This window comes from Taudactylus pleione, unplaced genomic scaffold (genome assembly GCF_031769625.1).
Source record: "Taudactylus pleione unplaced genomic scaffold, aTauple2 ptg000019l, whole genome shotgun sequence".
NCBI classification, from domain to species: domain Eukaryota; kingdom Metazoa; phylum Chordata; class Amphibia; order Anura; family Myobatrachidae; genus Taudactylus; species Taudactylus pleione.
Genome location: NW_028284421.1, coordinates 7,747,834 through 7,771,977, shown reverse-complemented (window position 1 = coordinate 7,771,977; position 24,144 = coordinate 7,747,834). Strand labels below are relative to the sequence as shown.

At 42.4% G+C, this 24,144-nt stretch overlaps 1 protein-coding gene across 1 annotated transcript in view; it reads left to right on the top strand.

Annotated features, from left to right (window-relative positions):
* MYO1E (myosin IE) overlaps positions 1–24,144 on the top strand; it is a 155,069-nt gene that overhangs the window by 38,812 nt on the left and 92,113 nt on the right. The gene's annotated exons all lie outside the window — the stretch shown is intronic.

Genomic DNA, 24,144 nt, shown 5'->3' with positions numbered 1-24,144 from the left:
ATATGGTAAAGCTACTTTTACCGAAGTTAAGAAAAAAAAAATTTAAAGGAAATTTGATAAACAAAAAATTGGCAATATGCCATTGATTGCACGAAGTGGCAAGGAAAAGGATAAGGCCTTGGCCTTTTTTTAGGAAGACTGCTGGTTCTGATTCTGATAGCCCTTTGGAAGAATCAACTGTGTGCCCTGAGAAATTTTAAATCACAAATCCCTGAGGAGAGTGCAAGTGTGTCCGCGGTTGCCATGTGTGAGCCAGACCTAAATACTAGTGTACTGGAGGATCCTCCAAGTTCCAACATTTGTGTGCCCTCTGTAAATGTGGGGAAGGGCAGTCTACATCTTGCAGACTTAGTCATCGAGGATGCTTCTGTGGAATTGCACATGGAGGAGCAGGATATTTTGGTAGTTGAAGGTGCTAAGGATGATGAGGGTGTTGATGATGAGGATGTTGGTGATGAGGATGTTGGTGCCGAGGATGTCCTTTGTGTAAGTAAGGCAACAGCTGTTGCCCATGGTTTGAAAAAGCCAAAGCCCATTGTTATCATGCCGGGACAAAAGACAAAAAAATCTACTTCTCACGTGTGGAATTATTTCCACCCCAATCCGGACAACAGTTGTCAAGCCATATATGACCATTGCCAAGCAAGAGTGAGTAGAGGGAGGGACCTAAACCACCTAGGAACCTCCTCCTTGTTACGTCACTTGGAGCACATTCATCAAATATCAAAGTGTATGTCGCCAAGTTCCAAAACTCAAAACGTAACAAGTCCAGTGTCACCTACCTGCTCCCTCTCTGTGAGATCCAAGTGCCTTCGATCTCCAACATCAACACCTGCATCATCAACATCCTCATTTGTCATCGGGAGAGTCCTGCTGCATCCAATGTTGGTATTCAAAGCATGATTGACTCCTCTCCTATCCGTGATTCCTCAGAAGGATCCTTGATGATTACGCCTGTTGCTGCTGTTGCTGTGAGTGGATCTTCATCCCAGAAGGGGACCAGGAGAAAAACTACTTGTAGCGTATCCTCCAAAAACAATTAACTGTTAAACAATCGTTTGCAAGGGCAAACAAGTATGACAGCAATCTTCCATTTGCACAACAGATTACTGACGCCATAACAGCTTTGCTGGTATTAGTTGTGCTTCAAGTTTAGCTCACACAATTAATTTGGTGGTGCAACGTTTTTTAAAAACTGACACGGTCATGCAGGAGATGCTCTCGGTGGCCTGCAAAATATCCGGACATTTTAGACATTCGGCGACCACTTGTCGAAGATTGTATGACCAGCAGGTACTGTTAAATTAGCCCTGCCATCAGCTCATACATGCCTACCCTCCCGGTTTTCCTGGTAACCCCCCGCATCCCCGGAAGGGTAGGCATTTCTCCCTCATTCTGCCCACTTCTCTCTCTCTTTACACAATAGATGTGTGTGCGTATGTAATTTTAATTGTGTATCAATTGCTTCCATCTGAATATTAACAAAATTATGGTGTGTGTATAATACACAAAGCTATGCATGACAGATTCATTATATGTTTTGGGATGAACACTCCTCTTACCATGTTCTAGTAAAACTAGTTGAGATATTTATTGTATGTATGAGTTCATTAATTAAGACCTGTGCAGCATGACTCACTATGCCTCTAGGCAAAATGTGCCTGCAGAGAAGTACAACCTTTAAGTCACAACACTGTATGCAGTCACACCTTGTACACGGGTACAGTCAGACAGTCACACCTTGTATATATGTATATGGTATATAAATATAATGCTGGGTGCTGACTTATTAAATCACAGCTTATTGTGCTTTGTCATTAATGACCCAGAACTGTAAACGTACAATTATTTGTTTTGTACTTTAAATGAATCCCATCTGTATATATCCACAACACTGTACATACATATTACCAACAGGTACATATTGGTTTTGTCTATTTATTTTAAATCCAGTTATAAAATGTGTGTGTGTGTGTGTGTGTATGTATGTGTATATATATATATATATATATATATATATACATACATGCATGCATGCATGCATACATACATACATACATACATACATATACAGTCAGGTGCATAAATATTGGGACATTGACAGAATTTTCATATTTTGGCCTCTATTCACCACCACAATGGCTTTGAAATGAAACAAACAAGATGTGCTTTAACTGCAGACTTTCATATTTAATTTGAGGGTAATTACATCCAAATCAGGTGAACGGTGTAGGAATTACAACTGTTTCTATATGTGCCTCCCACTTTTTAAGGGGCCAAAAGTAATGGGACAAACTAAACAATCCTAAATCTAACTTTCACTTTTTAATACTTTGTTGCAAATCCTTTGCAGGCAATTACAGCCTGAAGTCTGGAACGCATAGACATCACCAGACGCTGGGTTTCATCCCTGGTGATGCTTTGCCAGGCCTCTACTGCAAATGTCTTCAGTTCCTGCTTGTTCTTGGGGCATTTTCCCTTCAGTTTTGTCTTCATCAAGTGAAATGCATGCTCAATCGGATTCAGGTCCTGGGTTTGACTTGGCCATTGCATAACATTCACTTTTTAGCCTTAAAAAAACTCTTTGGTTTTGCAGTATGCTTCAGGTCATTGTCCATCTGCACTGCGAAGCACCGTCCAATGAGTTCTGAAGCATTTGACTGAATATGAGCATATAATATTGCCCAAAACACTTCAGAATTCATTCTGCTGCTTTTGTCAGCAGTCACATCATCAATAAATACAAGGGAACCAGTTCCATTGGCAGCCATACATGCCCACGCCATGACACTACCACCACCATGCTTCACTGGTGAGGTGGTATGTTTTGGATCATGAGCAGTTCCTTTCCTTCTCCATACTCTTCTCTTCCCATCACTCTGGTACAAGTTGATCTTTGTCTCATCTGTCCATAGGATGGTGTTCCAGAACTGTAATGGCTTTTTTAGATATTGTTTGGCAAACTCTTATCTAGTCTTCCTGTTTTTGTGGCTCACCAATGGTTTCATCTTGTGGTGAACCCTCTATATTCACTGTTGTGAAGTCTTGTCTTGATTGTTGACTTTGACACATATACACCTACCTCCTGGAGAGTGTTCTTGATTTGGCCAACTGTTGTGAAGGGGTTTTTCTTCACCAGGGAAATAATTCTTCTGTCATCCACCACAGTTGTTTTCCGTGGTCTTCCGGTCTTTTGGTGTTGCTCAGCTCTCCGATGCGTTCTTTCTTTTTAAGAATGTTCCAAACAGTTGATTTGGCCACACCTAATGTTTTTGCTATCTCTCTGATGGGTTTGTTTTGGTTTTTCAGCCTAATGATGGCTTGCTTCACTGATAGTGACAGCTCTTTGGATCTCATATTGAGAGTCGACAGCAACTGATTCCAAATGCAAATTTCACCTCTAGAATCAACGCCAGACCTTTTAGCTGCTTAATTGATAATGAAATAATGAGGGAATAGCTCACACCTGTCCATGAAATAGCTTTTGAGTTGATAGTCCCATTACTTTTGGCCCCTTAAAAAGTGGGAGACACATATAGAAACCGTTGTAATTCCTACACCGTTCACCTGATTTGAATGTAATTACCCTCAAATTAAATCTGAAAGTCTGCAGTTAAAGCACATCTTGTTGGTTTCATTTCAAAGCCATTGTGGTGGTGAATAGAGGCCAAAATATAAAAATTCTGTCAATGTCCCAATATTTATGCACCTGACTGTATATATATAATATACACTTGTATTTACCATGGAAATCCTAGCTTATGCGGGCCATACACTGTGCGATGGCACAGTGCGACGCGAAAGGGTATCCGACGTCCGACATAACGGGTCGGCCCCACACACGGTGCAATCGGGTGGCCGACTGCTCGATATGCTGGCTCCCTCACCCGCATAGAGCTGCATGGGATTGCACATCGCATCCCCTGATCGACTGATCCTGCAGTAAGATCAGGGGGTGCGATGTACGACCCCATGGGGGCACTCAATCCAACATCAGGCCCATACACTGTGCGATATAGCAGCCAAATCGCACCAATCAGTCGGATCGGCTGCTTTATCGCACCGTGTATGGGCCGCTTAAGACTAAACACTATATTAAAATGTTCTAATTGTATATATAAATTATATATTTGAGAACAATGTGTCTGTCATTACTTATTGTCTCCATATTTTAAAATACAGTATTTGTCAAATACGAAGCTGGTTCCATCAGTAGCAGTTCTACTATTTTATTGAAGCAAATTCGGATTGAACAATAAAAGCCACTAGAGTTATTTGGTATGTAGAGCGGGTTGTCTCTGTAGTGTGTCCCACCATTTTTTTCAGCCCATTCAGATTTGTTGATTGTCCCAGCCCATTATAACCGTAGTTTTTGAGGTTATCAGGAATGGAATCTCTGGGATGTGCTTTGCACTGTTCCTTAATTAACTGATCTGTGAAATGTTGGTGAGCTGCATTTTCAGTGCTGTGTTGTGATGGCCCCCGGACATATGGAGGAGATTTCCCAGGAAGGTGACTTGTTCACTGTCAGGCCTGTATATGAAATGGATAAAAATCCATTTATTATACAGATAGCGCTTCTCCCTATCTATCAAAGGGTTACCACATGTGATAGAAGTATGATAAGAATAACTGGTGTTAATATCTTTGTGCCCTTTGATAAATATGTTCCATTGTCTTAATAGAAAGAGGTAGTTTTCCCCTGAATATTTTGCTTGTATTTAGCAATGTAAACTACAGATCACCTGGAGAAACTCATACAAACACAGGGAGAACAAGTTAACTCCACACAGAGCAGTCCATAATGCTCTGGCCAGATTAATACTTGGGACTTAGAGGCAGTAATGCTAACCACAGTGCCACCTAGGCCGAGCGATATGTATTTAAATAATCTGATAGTTCACTCACCTGACTTTTATAGAGTGTCTGTAATAGCAGGCATGTACTGTACTGAATTGTGTTGTATAGGTGGTGCAGTGTGACATTATATTTCTCTCTATAATGTCCTTTTTGGTTTTCATTTTCTACAACACCACAAAAGTAAAATATCAGATAGCTGAATAAAAGGGCCCACCCGCCATAATTTCTCTTAACAGATGCCTGGGCATATTCAATATGTTCAATTGTTCAATTTCTGACTTGCCTATAAAATTATGACGTCTGATTATTGCTGTTAAGTGGAACCAGCAGTAGAAGGAGAAATTATTTTTCTTGGGGTTTATCAATAGGTGCTTATTCAGTGAGTTTAATGTACTTTATTTTTATGTTTCTTAACAAACCATCTGAGAAATTTGACAATTTTAATAGTGGCATTTTTACAAAATGCTAAAAGTAAAGTGTTTTCTCCACTTCATACAATAGCTAACAGCATTGTCTGCTTCTACATGGATTTCGTAGTGACCTTGTATAGGAACTCTAATAGTGCATGCACACGTAACGATTTGTTAATGAACAATTTTTGTTCAGTTTTTCCCTTGAAAAAGTGAACGATTTTTTGAAGTGTAATGAACGATTTTTTTGAGCGATTTTTTTTTCAAAGACAAACGAAAAATGTTCCTTCCCTTAATGAAAATTGTTAAGTTGAACAGTCTGAAATGGACGATAAACTACAAACGGGAGCGCGCTTGGACGATTATCGTTCTTCGTTGTAACTCAGACTGAACGATTTTTTGAACGACTGAACGACAACGACGTCATTATAGTTACATTGTTCAAAAAATCATTACGTGTGTGCACACCTCTATATATGTTACAATAAACCGTTTCCATAATGTAAATGCAGAATCAGAATGCCAAGGTAGTAATGCAGAATTATGTTGTACTGTTAACAAGCTCACGTATCTTGACAATTTAAAGTATTTACTGGTTGCCTTCTATTTGGCAGCAGTTCAGTTAACGTGAAAGTTGAAGACATGGCAATTTAAAGCACTTCATTCAGGGTGTAACCATGTCATACTAGTAGCTGTATGGGACTTTTAATACTCAAGAATAGTTAGGTCATCGTCGCAGAGTTCTTTAGCCAAAACTGTAATGACTCGCTTCCTTCATCTGCTAATCTAAGTAGCAAATCTTTCATGAAGAAACTGAGCAGCGTTTTATGACTTTGGAAATGGGTTTGTTTTTATGCTATGAAGACTTTCTATTGCTGGAAAGATCATTGCAGATTTACTAATTAGTTGATCAATGCATATTTAAAAAAAACAACATTATAAATTAGAGATGTGCGCCTGACCATTTTTGCTGGATTTGGCTTTGATTCGTCGTCCGGATTTGGATTTGCCAAACTGTCATGACTGGTTTTGGTGTTGGATTATAATTTTTTACAAAAATTGATAGAAAAAGCTAAAGTCACATAATAAGGGCTTTTTTCATTACTAGAGTATTATAAACCTCAATAACATTAATTTCCAGTCATTTCAAGTCAATTTAGACCACCTCACAGCTCACAAAATAGTTTTCACCATTATTGGCCAAAGGCTGCAGTGAGCTAACTGGCTGCTAAGCGACAGAGCAGCGGCACAGACACCACAGTTTAAAGCACATCTAGGAAACATTGCCACACAGCAGTGGCAGAAATGAAAGGGTAGTACAAGATGCAATTGTCCTTGGGCCCTCCCACCCATCCAGTGGAGTATGGCCCAAGGAGTCACAGTGCTTGTAAGCACAGTGGGCAACAGCCCAAGGAGTCTCAGTGCTTGTATACACAGTGGGTACGGCCAACAGAAAGACAGTATTTGTAAACACAGTGGGCTACGGCCCAAGGAGTCACAGTGCTTGTATTCACAGTGGGGTATGACCCAAGGAGTCAGTGCTTGTATACACAGTGGGTACGGCCAACAGAAACACAGTATTTGTATACACAGTGGGCTACGGCCCAAGGAGTCACGGTGGTTGTATACACAGTGGGGTACGGCCCAAGGAGCCACGGTGGTAGTATACACCGTGGGGTACAGCTCCCAAAAAAAGAAAAAAGTTTTGTTTTTTACTTAAACTTTTATTTCAAAATATTATTTGACTTTTTTTTTTACACTGGAGCAGATGGGCATGAGTACAGAGCAGCATACATCAGCATGCCGTGTACACACAGCCACTTTTGAGTCTGGACACAGCCACTTTAAGCAGCAGAGCATAGCGCAGCATACATCAGCATGCAGTGTACCCCCTATACACAGTCACTTTAACCACACAGTCACTGCTGATAAAAGTGGCTGTGTCCAGACTGACAACAGTGTAGCGCGTGCAGTGTGCCCCCTACAGTCATTTTACCAGCACAACCACTTGTGAATCTGTGAATCAGCCACTTTAATGAGCAGAGCAGTGCACAGCGTGCGAGTGAAATGGCGACAAGTCCCGATCGCGGCGCCCTATATAGAAACAATCTCTTGCGAAAATCCAACGTCGGGAGCATGACGTTCGGCCTCGAAGTGGGATCCAAAATGGGCGGGAACACCCGAGCAGCAGCTCGGGTGGATTCAGATACCCGGTGTTTGGAGCAGTTCAGATTCCACAGAATCCGAACTGCTCATTTCTATTATAAATAAGTATATGCCACATAGACATGCAGGAATTTTGTTTCCCTTCCACCAGGTGCATAGTGATACATCTATGTGTTAAAGATTATGATGATATTGTGACATTGTCATAAGAAAATTACTCCTTTTTTTTTTTATTTTATTTCCCCAGGGTTCAGGCCAATCATCCATAATTACAACCTTTCTTTCTATAATGCCAGCATATTCCACAGTGATTTTCAATTTAGACAAACACGGTAATAACACATGACTGATAAGCACAAAGACAAGCTTACAATATAGGTGTTTGATATATAACGTTATGTATAAATGTTTTGTGGGGCTAAATGATTGAGTCATACAGCAATATTGATCTGGTTTGAGCATGGAAGGAGGACACAAGCGTTGTGTGACCTGTGTAGATTGGACGTAAAAGATTGAGTGGCCTATAGAGGCTAGGTGAGTAGTTTAGGGATTTAAGTAGTTTGAAGAGGTGAATTTTTATGGAATAGTTGAGTGTTTAGAGATCAGAGGAAAAATTTTTGTCCGAGGGAGGGCATTCCACAAAGAGAGTGCTACCCAATAAGTCTTGCAACCAGGAATGGGAACTGATAATGAGTGGATGAGAGGTGTAGCTATTGTACAGAACAGAGGGGGTAAAATTGGGAAATATTTTGAAACCAGTGATGCATGTTTGTTCAATTTGATTAATGGCCCTCAATGTTGGTAGAAGTCTTTTCTATTATATGCCGTAAAATACTGTCAATCAATTTATGGGACTGACAGAGTAGATCAGCAGAACTTTGTATGAGGAAAATTAGTCTAGCCGCTGCATTCAGAACAGATTGTAAGAGTGAAAGGCTGATAAAGATTAGTAAGGAGGGAATTGTAATTGTTAATGTGTATGATAATGAGAAAAAAACAAAAGTTTGTAGTGTCTTGTGTGTGGTACATGTGCATTCTTAAAATGTTTCTTTTGGATGGGTACAGATTGGACGTGAGGACCAATATATTAAAATTACATCTACAGATGTGTCCTTATACACTTAGCCTGAATAAGACATGTCCTGTGTGAATTGGCTTATGCTGAGCAACTTCTTTGTCTAAAAATGTGCCATAGTCGCAAATGGATGTGACAAACCATTTGCTGAGACTGCACTGATTCATTTGATATGTAACACTTGTATATCTGTGAGCAACTGAATCGCAACGGACCTGAGCAGCCATGGCAATACTGGTCCTGTACAGCAAGAGTTACCGTCTCGCTGGCTCATGCATATGCAGTGTAAAGGGGCACATCCACTAGCAGACCAAAAAACTACTGCACAATTACCACATTGTAATTGTGCAGTCGTTTCACAGTCTGTGCTGTGCCTACACTGAACGATTGATCGTTCAGTGTAGGCACCCTCCATCATCTGTGAACATGCCCAATCTGTTGTTCTCGACAGATTGACCGGCTTGTTCACCCGATGATTGATGTTGGAAACGACCATCTGGAGCGCGCATCACTGGTCGTTTCCGAAATTAAACGTGCACATTTTGTGCACGATTACTGACGATTGCACGATTACGATGTATTAATCGTGCAATCGCTCAGTAATATTGGCATGTGGATGTGTGCCTTAAGCCCATGCATAAGTTTTAAGTTCCACTTTGTAATAAAAGAGAAATGAATTGTTAAAAATATAAATATTTCAAATTATTGACTTTACAAAAATACTTGATTCAAATATTTAAACATGTTTTAATTGACTTTCTTCTGTTCTCACTTTCATGAGATGGCAGATTAGAGAAACGGTACTGTAGTGGTACATGTACAATGGAGATTCTTCTTAAATAGACTTCACCATGAAATGTCCTTAATGTATTGGTTCGCTAGTGAAAACGCCAGCTTTTGGAAGCCATAGGGCTTTTCACTACCCCTAGGATCACGGGGAGCTTTTGAGATCTGTTTAATAAAAGACCTGTATTGCGTTAATAAATCATGTATTTAAAAAGAGCAGTAGTTTCTATTTGACATTAAATTGTCTCAGCTCACCATTGCCATACATTAGATGTTGACTACTGCAAACCAGAATTGATCTCATAAAAAATTCATTTTTATAATAAAATATACTTGAGACAACCGTTTAATTTATGGTAAGAAGTTCAAGAGGGTTTAAATGGCAAAAAAAAGGAATAAGATGCAATGTATTTTGATTTTGGAAACCGCAATCTGCAGATGTTGATGACTAAGGCACATGTAAGAAAATGGGTTGCATTCTGTTTCACAAAAAAGGGGGGCATCCTGTTTTTGCTAACTAAAGAATTGCACCAGAAAAAATATTACTCAGACCGGACCCTGCATTAACTCTTTTATTCTTCCAGTGTGCGTGTGTGTTTATATTTCTCACAACTAACATTTACCGCAATGGGTATAAATTTAAGTACATTGCAGAAAATGAAATTAATTAAATAGTCTGTTTAGGTTTGTACAGTACATGTGGGCATTATATGTTATGTCAACATTCACATAATTTCAACGTTGTAAATGCTGACAGTCCATGTTAGGGGTAGGTTGTGGTTAGGGTAGGGTTAATACTTAAATGCATGAAAAACAGTATGCTGACTGTTGACATTCACAAAGGCGACATTATATCAATGTTGACATTTTGTATCACACGCAGATATTAGTATTAAGCATTCAATATGGGTTCTGTAAAATTGGTAAATACTGATACATAAGTCTAAAACAAAAGAAAGTATCCCAACAGGTCACGTTTTCAGGATTTCTGTCTAGAAACAGGTGGGATAATTAGTGTCCAACCAAAATAGATTAATTGATCTGTGCATAATTAAAGAAATACAGAAAACATGATCTGTTGGGGGTACATGAGTTGAGAACCACTGGCCTACAAATGTATGTGTGAATGGGCCTGAACACACATTTTCCCACAAATGTCCACTTTGTGCCAATTTAAACATTATCTGCAGCGTTCTCAAGCTTGAATGTTAAGTACAATAAATGGAGCTCAAACAGAGCCTTCATTAAATGTATCGTACACTTGACTAGGCTATAAGGAGGCTTTGAGAACAACCTTTGAAAACTTGTTAAAAGCAAGGACAAATTACTGGTTTGTGTCCATGCTTTTAACATTCATTGCTTTTAGTTGTGTGTGTACAAATGCTGAAAGTCGGCATCTAGAATTGATGCATTTTATAGTTATGTCCATTTGGAAGTCATATATTTTTTTTCTTTTTTTATTTGCTTGGATGCAGTAGAGCTTTCCACAGCAGAAAAGTTTTTCTTGAGTTCTGATTTTCAAATCAGGAGGGGGATATGTAGAGAAGCTGTAAAGTGTAACTAAATCCAATTTGTAGTACCACCCACCGAAATCCTCACATGATTGACTACATGGGTTCATGTCAGGTGACTGTGGTGGCCACACCATTCATTGGAACTCTCCAGAGTGCTCCTAGAACCAATTCTGAACAACTTGGTGTGTGTATGTGTGTTTTATATATTTATATTTATATGTATGTGTGTATGTATATATATATATATATATATATATAATATATTCAGACACACTGATGTGACAAATGGGAGTAAAGGTCACGTTAGGTGCGTCACCATACTGGGACGTCTTGGAAATGCCCAGACCTATATCAGTTGTAGTCTGACATCTCATTGGTCGATTTGAACATTGGCTAGGCTGCTCATGGTAAGGCAACTTGAATTATCGGAAGTCGAATAGGGCATAGTGGTTGCACGACGGTATGGACATTCCATTTTGAAAGTTGTGTGGACATTCAACATTTCTCGATCTACGGTGTCGCGTGTGTACTGGGAATACCTCATTGAAGGCATTACCACCGACCACGGACAGCGCAATGGACAACCACGTGTGCTTAATGATCGTGACCAATGGTGTCAGTCCAGAATTGTCCATAGTAACAGACAAGCAACACTTGCTCAAATCACATCCACATTTAATGCAGGATGTACCAGAAGCATATCCAGCAGGGCAGTGCAGCGTTCTTTAGTTTCCGTGGGATATGGGAGCAGAAAACCCACCAGAGTGCCTCTTTAAACACTACAACACTGGACACAGCACCTCACCTGGGCTTGTGACGGTCCATTCTCACCCAGTATCCTGCACGTATAAATATCGGAGAGCTGTGGGAAGCTATCCAGACAGCATGGGTCAACCTCTCTCTAGAGGTCTTCTGTCCTCTTGTGGAATCTGTCATGTTGAGTTGCTGTACTTTGCCAGGCTAGAGGGGGTCCTACATGATACGAAGCATTTATCCCATATACACACTTCTGTGTGCAGATATGTGTGTGTGTGTGTGTGTGTGTATGTATGTGTGTGTATGTATATATATATATATAATTATATATATATATATGCATCACTGCTCTAATAAGACGGTACCCTCACACACCTGTGTACTAACACTGCTTTGTCCAATTGGGTCAATAGATTAGGAAGTATGTCCTGTTAACTGTCTCTCTGCGGGACGGTTGGGGGGTATGGGATCACACCATTCGCTGCATATCTTCCATTCATGTGTATTCCCCCCCCCCCCCCCCTGCCCATACAAAGACCTTCATACTTTGCCCTGGTGGGAGTGGAAAAAGCACTTCAGGTAAGATATTTTCCTCTGATTTACTCGCACCCCGCCAATTCTTGATCTCCAGTAGGGAGAGAGAGAAGCAGTGCAAATCACGTCTCTCTGTATTACCTCTCTGCTGAAATGACACTATTTACTAAACCGCTCACTGCATTCGGGTGAATATCCTCGGCTGCCAATTGCTATAGAAGTATAAACAGCAATTTATTTTATATACGTATTGTGACTAAATACAAAATTATAGGAAAAAAACAATCACAGCAAAAGAGGAAGAGCCGGTTTTCCTGGCAATGTTCTAAAGTGATTATTTCTTGACATCTTCTGATAATGAGTCCTTTTAATACATGTATTTGTATCGTTAGCAAAGAAGTTATAAGGGAAACCAGATTGTACCGTATTATTCTAAATTCAAGCTGTAACGCTGCACTCTCAATTTCAAATAATTCGAACTGAAAAAGTTAACGCTGCTTTAGGATAGTTCTAACCATAGCCGGCTCCAGGTCAACTAGCACCCTGTGCGAGAAATGGAGGAGTGCCCCCCCCGACACTTGGTCCATATATAAATATTTACTTATATTTATTAAATAAAAATATATTTCCTGCTTTTTAATTAAAGTGATAAAGTGATTACAGGAGAGAAACAAACAAAAAAGAAAACGAATCCATTTAAGCAAAATGTTATAATGCCATTTATTATAATATTAACACACATTGGTCCTCACAAGTTACCCAAAAAACACACCTTCCCCCCACATTATAAAAAATCCACACATTAACTCTGACAGGACAAAAAAAACACACACATTGGCCCCCACAGGGTAAAAACAAATAAAGCGCACATTAATTAAATTAATACCCCCACAGGAAAAATAAATAAAACACACACTGATGCAATGAATGCCAGGGAAAAGGCTAAGGCAAAGATCCAACAGGCAGGCGGACAAGCTCAGGAACTCTCTCTCAGCTTGCGCTGAGAAACACGTTACACTGGCAATGCAAGGGAGCTCTGAACTCCCCTAAATACCCTGTTCTAAGCCGTGACTGGTCAGAGAGTGAGCATGTGACATGCCAGGATTGGCCGACTAGGTCACATGGCTGAAAGCAAGATGGCAGCGCCCATGCCGGAGTGGAACGGAAGCACCGCCAGGCCTACCCAGCACAGAGTGACAATATGCCCAAACAGGTCCACGCACAGCCAATGCTCCCCGCCAGGCACCAGCACCACCGCCAGATGCCCCCTGCCACAGCATCCTCACAGGTAACACCCGCTGCCCACCATGCTGAGAAACCCTGGTTGTGACAAATATATACCTCACACCAGAAATGACTTCATATTAATTGTTGATAGCTAACAAGTGTATTTTTGAGCACAGTCCCCATCACTGACACTGAAGTCACAGTGCTCCTCAGCCAGCCGCGTTTCAGCCACTGTTCAGCCCCCAGCTCAGAGTCAGCACCCTTACAGCCCCCCCAGACTCAGACCCCAGCTAGCCAGTCACTGCAATGTGCTCCTCAGCCAGCCCCCCAATAACCCGCCTCCACTATCAACCTCTGCTCACTGCAAACACAGCGCTCCTCTCTGCCAACACCCCAACAGCCCCCCTCACTATAAACAGTGTTCCTCAGCCTGCACCCCCACAGCTCCCCCCCCTCAAGTCTCAGCCCCTGCTTACCGCAATCACAGTGCTCCTCCAGGACCCCCCTCAGCCACTGTTTAGCCCTCCCCCCCCAGACTCACTCAGCCCCTGCAACCACAGTGCCCCCTCCCCCACTCTCAGTGAATTGTGCTAGCCCCCTCACCTTTCAGCAGAGGCCCCATGCGCGCTGCATCCATTCACACTCCAGGGGTCCCAACCTCCCAATTAGACCACGCGCGGGCCACTTCGGTCCATGGGTGGAACAGCGAGACAGTCCTGTCCCGCTGAAATCGGGATGCTGGGGAGGGGGGCGCCCCTGTGCGACAGCACTGGTCGAACACCCCTAGAGCCAGCCCTGCCAATAAACTAAAATACAGTCCCATTCCAGCCTCCAGGAGTTCATGCAGCTTCACCTGTCAGCGGCACTTGCTTGCTGCAGCATGCAGCTACAGTTCCCATCTTACCAAGCCTAAGTCCTCATGCTGCACCGTGGTTCACTTCTCCTCCTCCTGACTGAATACTCCTCACCCTCGCAGGTCCCGGCCACCGCCGCAACGGAGTGCTGTGCAAGGTGACCAGTGTAACTGACTGTCTTGTCTTGACCGTGCCAGTGCAGAGCATTCCGTTTAGACGAATTAGCGGGAAGGGACGACGGCATGTGATCTCACACGCCAGCAAAGGGTCACGCGGCCGCCCAGCAGTGCAGATAACCACGGAGTTTGTCACTCAGTGATTGTGACAGGCCCACTGTCTATGTATCTTCTGAGCGCCGGACAGCCGGGAAAGCAGCAGGGTGGTCAGATGGGAATCGGCGCGCTCACAACGGGTGGTGCCCTTGTGCGGCCGCTCAGGTGGAACGTGCCTAGAGCCGGCCCTGGTTCTAACAAATACATAGACAGAAGTTATACCCATATGCATTATTGCAGATGGTTCAAACAAACACTTCATAAATGAACATGTAATCATTAATGTGGACTATTTACCTGAAGCATATGATTCTTATACTGTGTTTACTGATGTGGCTACCGGTACATTCAGGGGCGTAACTAAGTATTTGAAGGCCCCATACCAAAAGTCTGTAAGGCCCCTATGTACCTCCTAATGGTGAAAAATGTATATAACACATAACTTTGCCAAGGAAGATGCACCCCTCAGCTCTGGGCCCCATAGCAGCTGCACCACCTATGGTAGTTACGCCCATGGGTACAACAAATGTCCTATTAGTACTGATTATTTAGTTTGTTACTAGTGTTTTTAAAGGCATATAATGAGCTGAAATTGGCTTCACAATGTATTTGAGAAAGATTAACACAATACATTGTAAAAGTCGGATTGCAAACAGAAAGCTACAACACTAGACAGTGGTTATGGAGACACTGAGATCAATTGTACATTTTTACATGCATCTTATTAGCGTTCAAACAGAAGTAAAATAATTATAATAAACCCCTGTAACTATTAATCCTGTGACTATATCGGGCAACCAGGAGCAACATCAAGACAGTTTTGTAAGTTTTATCATAGGTGTATCTGCACTGCAAGTTACAGGATTTTGGGCTGGATGCATCAAGCATTGCAATCCCACCACTTATCGCATGCATACCGGCGTAAATAACGTTGGTATGCATCAATAAAATCACAAAGGACCACTCTCTTGGTAAGAACTGTCCTTAGTGATAGAAGGACTTCTGGGTTTATGACCCAGAAGTCCCTCTGCGCATGAGTCGAGTGATGCACGCATCGCGGGGGGTACTGGGAGGGATCCGATTGGTTCCCTCTCAGGGGGAGTCATGAAAAAAAGCTCATAGGCTTATAGTGGACCCATCGCATCCAAGCCCTGGAATGTATCTCATTTCAGAGCTTGGCACATATGTGGTGAGCGGCTAAACCTCCGATAACGTCATTTTCGGAGGTTTGACCACAATATCTGCAATAGTGCATCCCGCTCTTTAAGTGATTTATATTGTATTATGCTTGGTCTATGTTCTAGTTAATTTATTTAAATAAAATGTTTAAATAGTAATGACATGGGAATTCATTCCTAACCATTTGCTTAGTAAAATAGTGTAGTATCTTTTCAGTGTCCTGGTAAATCAAACACTAACCCTACATGGGATACGGTCAAACTGCTGCCGGCTGGGAAGCCGTCTGACTAAATCCCGGCGTCTAATTCCCGACGCGGGACTAAAGACAGGTGTCGAAATCCCGATGCCCGTCTAGATGCTGACGCCGGAATCTAGACAGATTGCTTCCTGAACGAAGGTAAGCCGGGCAGTGTTAGCACCTAGCCAAGGGGGGGAGGTTTAGGTTCAGGAACCCCCGTGGGGTCTTAGGGTTAGGCGCCACCCCGGTAGGGTTAGGTTTAAGGTGCGGGGAGGGGGGGTTGGGGTTAGGGTTAGGCACCATCGGGGGGAGGTTAGGGACCACCCCGGGAGGGATAGGGTTAGGGTGTGCGGAGGGGGAGTTTAGGTTTCGGCATCCACCGAGGGGAGGTTAGGGTTAGGCACCACTAAGGGAGGGTTATGAGGGGAGAGGGGAGAGTTAGGGTACTTACCAGCCCCAGTCGGTATTGGTCCACCGGCATTACATACCGATTCCCCTACATTGATACTTATAAAACGTATACTACCCAGTACTGCAGTTTTAGTTCAATCTCTGTCTCCTGCCATGATCTCTTGCTCAGTACTTTTAATAAGGATGAAGTTTTCAGTGAGAACAATCCAATATTAAATTGTGGGCAGAAGGTTTGTGCATTATTTGAAAGTTCCACTTGGTGCTGAAAATTCCATAAATTCCTGATCTGCAGAATGCAGGAAACTGCTGTTAAAATAGGAAGTGTTGTGCAGAGTTGAAATACTATAGCATTTTTCTTCCTTTTTTTGGTAAAACGTCTTAAAGGCATTAAAAATGACAACAGGCCACATCACCAGTCTGTGGAGCTGCGTACCAGAATGCTGACATCTGCCCCACATGTGTGCACTAGCAGTATATTGCTAGCTTCAATACATTCCATGCCCATAACTGGAGGTAGATTATGAACTTGCCTCTGCATTCTACACTACAATTCGATTGATGTTCAAATGTTAGTTTAAAACTTTTTTTTTTTCCACAACTAGTGAGATGAGAATGTTACAGTAGTGTAAGCTATTACTGCATTATAATTGTTATAGAACACCTGTGAAAGTATATACCTTGAGAAGAAGGTAAAATCTTTTCATTGGTTCCAAGGAATGAGAAAACCTTGAGCTGAACATGACTTTTGTTTAGGCCTATTACCAATTATAAAGTGAAGCTATCTATTAATTTGTGTGTATAGAGCTGTTTTATCAGTTCCTTCGAAGATTGAACTAAAACACAGTTAGTAGTTAGGCCTGTTCATGTGGCATTGCACATGCATGAAAGAGGATAACCCAGATGGGTATACAATTGGGAAGACTGCTTCCCGACTGCTTTATCCCGCCGTGGGATAAATGACCTGCGTCTATATTTAGACGCAGCTCATTTCCCCGACACCGGGAGACAGGCGACCTGTATCCCGATCGAGCGGATGCCGGGCGCCGCGAACGGACAGCCGCGCGGGGGGAGGGTTAGGTTTAGGGCACCCTGGGGGGACTTAGGGTTAGGCACCCCCCCGGGAGGGTTAGGCTAGGGGGAGGGAGGGTTAGGGTTAGGCACCCCCGGGGGGGACTAAGGGTTAGGCACCCCCCGGGGACTTAGGTTTAGGCAGCGGGGAAGGGGGGTGTTAGGGTTAGGCACTTAGAGGGGGGATTAGGGTTAGGCACAGGGGGGGGGTTAGGGTTAGGCACCCCTAAGGAGAGTTAGGGTTAGGGGGGTTAGGTTAGATTAGACAATACTTACCTTACCATGATCGGGATTTCCAGCGCTCTCGGGCTTCCGCTGCCGGGCTCTGCTGTTTTGTCAGGCTGCCGCTGCCGGGATTCGAACTCCCGGCCATGCAGCAGCCAGGATATCATACCGATTCCCTCAGATGCGTATCTTTTATTGTCTGTGTGCCTGTTAGTGACAGTCATTCCAACTGAACAGCATTGGAGAATTTAAACTTTAAGTATTTGTTAAAATGTGTCTGCTGCTAAACACCTGTGTGATATGTGTGATGAAGATTTTTTTTTTTTTAAATACAAACTGGCAACATCTGTTAGTAGATGATTCCTTAATTTTTCCAAAAAGAAGTTCTAGTAAAAACAAGTTAATCACATACGGGCCAGTATCTAGGTCGTAGAAGGCAAAATGCATAGAACTATAAAAGTATCCCCAACTAGATGATGCTCTAGTGAGCCAGTAACTAAAGGTGCGTATCCACTACACGAGAGTGGAACGATTGTACAATTACAACATTGTAATCGTGCAATCGTTCACCATTCTGTGCAGTGGATTAAGTGCCCACACTGAACGATATGTCATTCAGTGCAGGCACCCTCCCTCGTCCCCGAACATGCACAACCTGTCGATATCGAACGCGAACGTGAAGGGCAGAAAGCTCCCTGCCCTCTAGCGTGGCACCCTGCTGAAACAGCCTGCAGGTTCTGTCCCCTCCTGCGGGGAAAACTGCTGTGCAGCGGTCACCACCAGGCATCCATTCACAGTGACCGCGGCGCTTGGGAGCTGCCCGGCATGTCCGTAAATGTGCCGAGCACGCCCCAAGAGTGACGAAAAGGGGACATGTCATAAAGACACGCCCCCTTTTCATTGACCACACTCCCTTTTCGGGATCGGTATGTCATACCGCCGGACATAAGCCCGGCGGATGAAATACTGACGCCAGAAGGCCGGCAGCAGCAGATCCCGACCGAGCTAAGAAAACCACCTAACCCACCCCCCTAGCACCCCTTCAGGGGTGCCTAACCCTAACCTCCCCCGCAGGGTGCCTGACCCTAACCCCCCTCCCCTAGCCTAACCCTCCCGGGGGTGCCTAACCCTAAGTCCCCCCAGGAAGCCCCTAAACCTAACCCTCCCCTCCACGGCTATCCGCTCCCAACGCCCAGCTTACCTACAATTGGTAAGCCAGGTGTCAGGATTTGGACGTGGGGCTGATGATAGGCGTCGGGATTTAGATGCCTATCATTAGTCTCTTGCCGGGATTTCACTGTCGGGAAGCCGACGGTGGGCATATCGACCGCCGGCTACCTAACTACATATATATATATATATATATATATATGATGGAACTTTGAAGGCACTCACCTTTGCAGCAATAAATAAATCCTTTTAATAATTACATAATTACATACCACCAGTGTCATTACTTAAAGTCTTTGCTCCTCACTAAATCTAATGGCTCCAAGCTTTTCAGGAAAGTATTCCAAGTGATCATTCACAAAGTGCTCTTTCAAGCTCCTTTTTCTAGCATGTTTTCCACTATTGCTTGTAGTTGGTATCTTTTGAATTAATGCTTTGAAGTTCTGTCCATTTTGTGGGTCTTCCGTAAAAGGCTGAAGGCTATAGTACAGAAGAATTTTTGGAAAATGGCTTTTAGAGGTTTTTGTCCAAAGTGAATTTATGGCTCTATATGCGGTGGAAAAGATGCAACCCCACTCGACCTCACCCTTCTGGTGCCGTACCTCACACATTCATCACCAAAATTTTGCCCTTCAAGGACAGGGATGCCATACTTATAGCTCATTTAGTTGGCCCCGTAAAACATAGTGAGCAGCAGGTTGATGTTTGGAAATCCAGGACACAATTCCTTCAAGTTAAACGATGACTCCAGAACTTGGATCTCCCTTATGCTATGCTATTTCTGTCTAGACTACAAGTAGTCACTGATTACATTTCTTTGAATTGCCCAAGGATACTGCATCTTGGTGATGCAGCCCAGGAAGCGCCTCTGAACTGACATGTGACTGTCTGTTTAAGTATCCTCTGCCATTGTCATTATATTTTGTCTCTTGTCATTTGTTTTATCTATTTTTTTCTCTCCTTCTATTCTGATGGGTCACCTGTTGTCAGTTCTAGAGAAAGAAAGTATATCTGCACACTCCAATAGATAATGAATTACGGTCATATATGAGGCCCCATAGCCTCTTTTGTTTAATAGGGTCACCTGTTGTACCTGTTCTTGTTTCTACTATCTTACTGTATAGTCTGTTAGTATGTTTTTGCTAGAGTTATGCCTATTTTTTTTTTCCCTCACAAGCTGAATATTCTTCTCTCATGTAAACCAGAGAGCCCAAACCTATCCACCAATGTTAGCTGGGGTAAGTCCTTGATGGTTCCCCCTCTGTGATCCTTATCCTCTACCTGGAGGCCCTTATCACCATTGCAGTAGAATGCTAAATTTAAATACCTTGATATCTGGGTCATGACACATACAGTATGTCCGATTTCATTCCAATCGTTCTGTCGACCATTTACCTGGCGACCTTTTGACCCTGGTGACCTATTCACGGTGAACCTTTTAGTGTCTATCTATTGACTGTATATCTAGTTATTGTCCATCTACCATCCAGATACCGGGACCAGGACACGCTACTGAGCATACGCTGTCATCAGACCAAGCATGTGCAAGCATCCATATCTCCAATATATGCTACAGTCCCACGTACATACATCCAGGTGTTACTTAATATTTGTGGATATCTGCAAATAGTTTCTGATAACTATGCCCCTTAGTACACAGGTTTGTTAAACTGGAAACACCCTTGAATGAATATGCTGAAACATGTCTTGTTCACACTAGAAGAAATGCAAAGGTGATGGAAACCCATAGCTAAATTTTAGTATTTATTGCCCAGCCACAGTTATACAATCCTGGACAAATAGGGTGTTCTAGGACTTGATGTGAGCACTAAATGCTGATAGAGATTCTGCTCCCAGACAGGAGCCTTCTTGCCAGTCACAATAAATACTGTTGGACAGGTGTTTCTATTCTCCTAGAACCATGGCCAGTTAGAGATGTTATACAATTATGTATTCCTAATTTTGGTTTTATCTCAATGCTGGCTGTGTGCACAATACATGTATTTCAACAAAAGGCCAATGCTCTTTATGTCAGCAGCATTTTTAGAGCCTTTTGTTTGTCTGCTTTGTTCAGTCAGCAACGTGACATTTGGGGGAAAAAAAAGCGGCTAAAACAAATTGCTCATCTGCATGAGCCCTAATTAATGGAGTGTAATGACTTCATGATGCATGGTGTTGTATCATGTAAACACTGTAATTAGTGTGAGTTTGCTTAATCTAAATATTTCAGTTTTATATTTGTATTGTCTTCCTTTGGCCTTCTAACCTCACTTCTGCTTACCTTATGTCTTTGATTTATTTCCCTGTATTAGGCACTGAAGTGCCAAAAGTCATGGGATAGCAATATGTAAAGGTAATGGTAGGTGGCATCAACATACTATGAGTCTTAGAAATACCCAGACCTCCATTGTAATCTGACGTCTCGTGAGTCAGTTTGAACACCGGCTAGGCTGCTCATGGCAATGTGACGTGATTTATCAGAGTTCGAATGGGGCAAGATAGCGGGTGTCTGACTGATGGGGCATTCCATTTCCGAAATTGTGCAGACAATCAACATCCCTTGATCTACGGTGTCACGTGTACCAGGAATACCTCATGGAAGGCATTATCAACCACCATGGTCAGGGCAGTGACTGACCACAGGTGCTTAATGATCATGACCAGCAGCATCTGGCCAGAATTGTCTCTGGTAACAGACAAGCGACTTTGTCTCAAATCACATCCACAAACAATTCAGGCGGTACCATAAGCATATTCAGCAGGTCAGTGCAGCATTCGTTAGCCTCCATGGGAAATAAGAGGAGAATACCCACCAGAGTGCCTCTGTTAACACTACGACACCAGACACAGCACCTCCCCTGGGTTTGTGATGTTGCTAATTGGACTCTGGAGGACTGACATGTGGTCTGCTCCGAGGAGTCATGGTTCCAGTTGTTTTGGGCTGATGGTAGGATTCTAGTGTGGTGCAGACCCCAGTTGTCAACAAGGCACCATGCAGGCTGGTGGTGGTGGTTCCATAATGGTGTGGGGTGTGTTCACATGGTATGGATTGGGTCTGCTGGTCCGACTGAGCACGTCACGTTACCACTATGTTGCATTACTTGAATGACCATTTGCAGCCCTTCATGGACTAATTTGTCAAAATAATGGAATATTCCAGCAGGATAATGCACTGTCATCGGTTCCAGGTTGTCCAGAATTGGTTTCAGGAGTATTCCAGAGAGTTCAGATGAATTATGTGGCCACTACGTTTGCTCAACATTAACCCAATCAGGCATTTATGGGATGTGGTGGAGAGGTCAATTCGCACCCAAGATCCTGCACCTACAAATATCTATCCAGATGGGTCAACATCTCTACAGAGGCCTTCCATCTACTTGTGGAATGACGCCACGTTGAGTTTTTGCACTTTACCGGGCTAAAAAGGGTCTTACACGATACTAGTTTTCTATCCCATGACTTTTGGTACTTCAGTGTGTATATATGGTATTACTCTCTTTGAGCTCCAGTATCAATCACTGGTTATTTTGATTTAAGTTTCACTTAAGAAATGTGGTTCACATGAATGTGATAGATAAAATAAATATGTACTATAAAAATTAAATACTTATTACATTATACTGGACTTTATGCTTTAAAAAAGTTTGAAAGGATCATTTACTAAAGAGCAGACATGGTGTCTGTCTCTCACTAGGCTATTTGTGAGTTAATGTTCTTGATATGTTCCTATGTGTAGGTGTATGGATCTGCATGTGTTTTTGCTAAATGTTAGCTTAGTTGCCAAATATTAAGTTAAAAAGTTTATTAGACACTCGGCTGCCAAAGAAGTGAATGTAAGCATTTTGCACACCGTTTAGTCTCAAATTACCTGGGTGGACTACAATCCCCTTCATGACAAGATTACAGAATGAGAGATAATAGTTAGAATTGCTTCCTTCCAGTATACGGAATAGAATTCAGTTGCAGTAGAGTTGTCCAGTAATGGAAAAGAATGACATTTCCAGGGACACAAAAAAATGAAGGTACAAATCTTTAAGATAGTGGTACAGTACTGTCCCTTTTGCTGATCACAAATAAATGATGCATGCAGGAATGACAGCAAGGGCTGACCGTTGTAATGGGCCCAGACTTATGATAAGGCCCCTAATGACCTCAGACCCAATCTGTTTCTTGCGTAGTTTGTCCGTGATTCAAAAGCCACTCACGACAGGGATAATTGGTGCTGGGGGGTCCTGATACATAAATAGACTGATCACCAGATCCGAGGGAGAGCACACCCACATAGTAAAGCATATTTGCTGGTGACGTTACATTACCCTCTTATCTCCCTACCAACCTCTCACCTGGATAGTCATTGACAATGGGTGGTGGAGTCTCCATCTGTAAGTGTTACTAATTGTATGATAGCATGTGGGGAGGTATGAAAGACATGCAAAGGGTATGTAGGGTGGTCTGATGACCTGCCAGGAGGTCTCATGGCTTGTGGGTGGAAGTTTCTGAGGACCATGTAATGCATTTTTAGGGAGGTCTGATTGCTGGTCTTATGGTTATGTAAGCGCTAGCTCAATGTGCCATGGTTACACACTACACCTGTGTGTGCACTGGTATTTGGGAAGGGATGCCTTTTTCATTTCTACTGGACCTGACAATTCCTGATGGCAGCCCTGGGTGCATGCACTGTCCAAAACACATAACCAGAACACACTTTCTCTGACTGCAAGTGTAAATCCATAGTCATTGGAGCCAATGGGTGTACTTGCTTTTTAAGTATTAATTTAATATTAATTAATATTTTGACACCAGGGGGTAAGGGCCACTATTGTATCCTTTTTGGAGATGTGCATATTTTATAATTTCAACTTCTTGTTAGGTTTACTTTTTACTGGGATAGGAATTCCTACAATGTTAAACTCTTAATTTAATGCTTATGGTCAGGCTTTCTAATGATAGACCACACCCTGTATATCATCCTTCTAAACACCTGTAATTATTTACAGTATCTTTGTAATTTGCCATTTAATTAAACAACTGGTTAATTATATTTGTAATTAATCTGACAATAGTCATTCAAGTTAAATTTCGAATATACCAAGTATCTTAAGTGGACAAAACAAATTTTTTACATATTTAAACAGAGATCAGAACTTGTGACCTGCCAGGTGACACAACCATATATGATCACGTTGCACAGAGATGACATACATACATGCATACCACTGTTGCATTGGCAAGGTTTATGAAGTGATTAACATTTCATCTCTGATTACAACTGGATTATTTAAAGTGATAAAAAAAAACCTGTGTAGAATCACATTATTTATCATCACAAGGTTTGACAGGCGTGGAACAGAATTGGCTGAAGAGTTTGTCACCCGGATTTTATGTAACCCAATTCACTC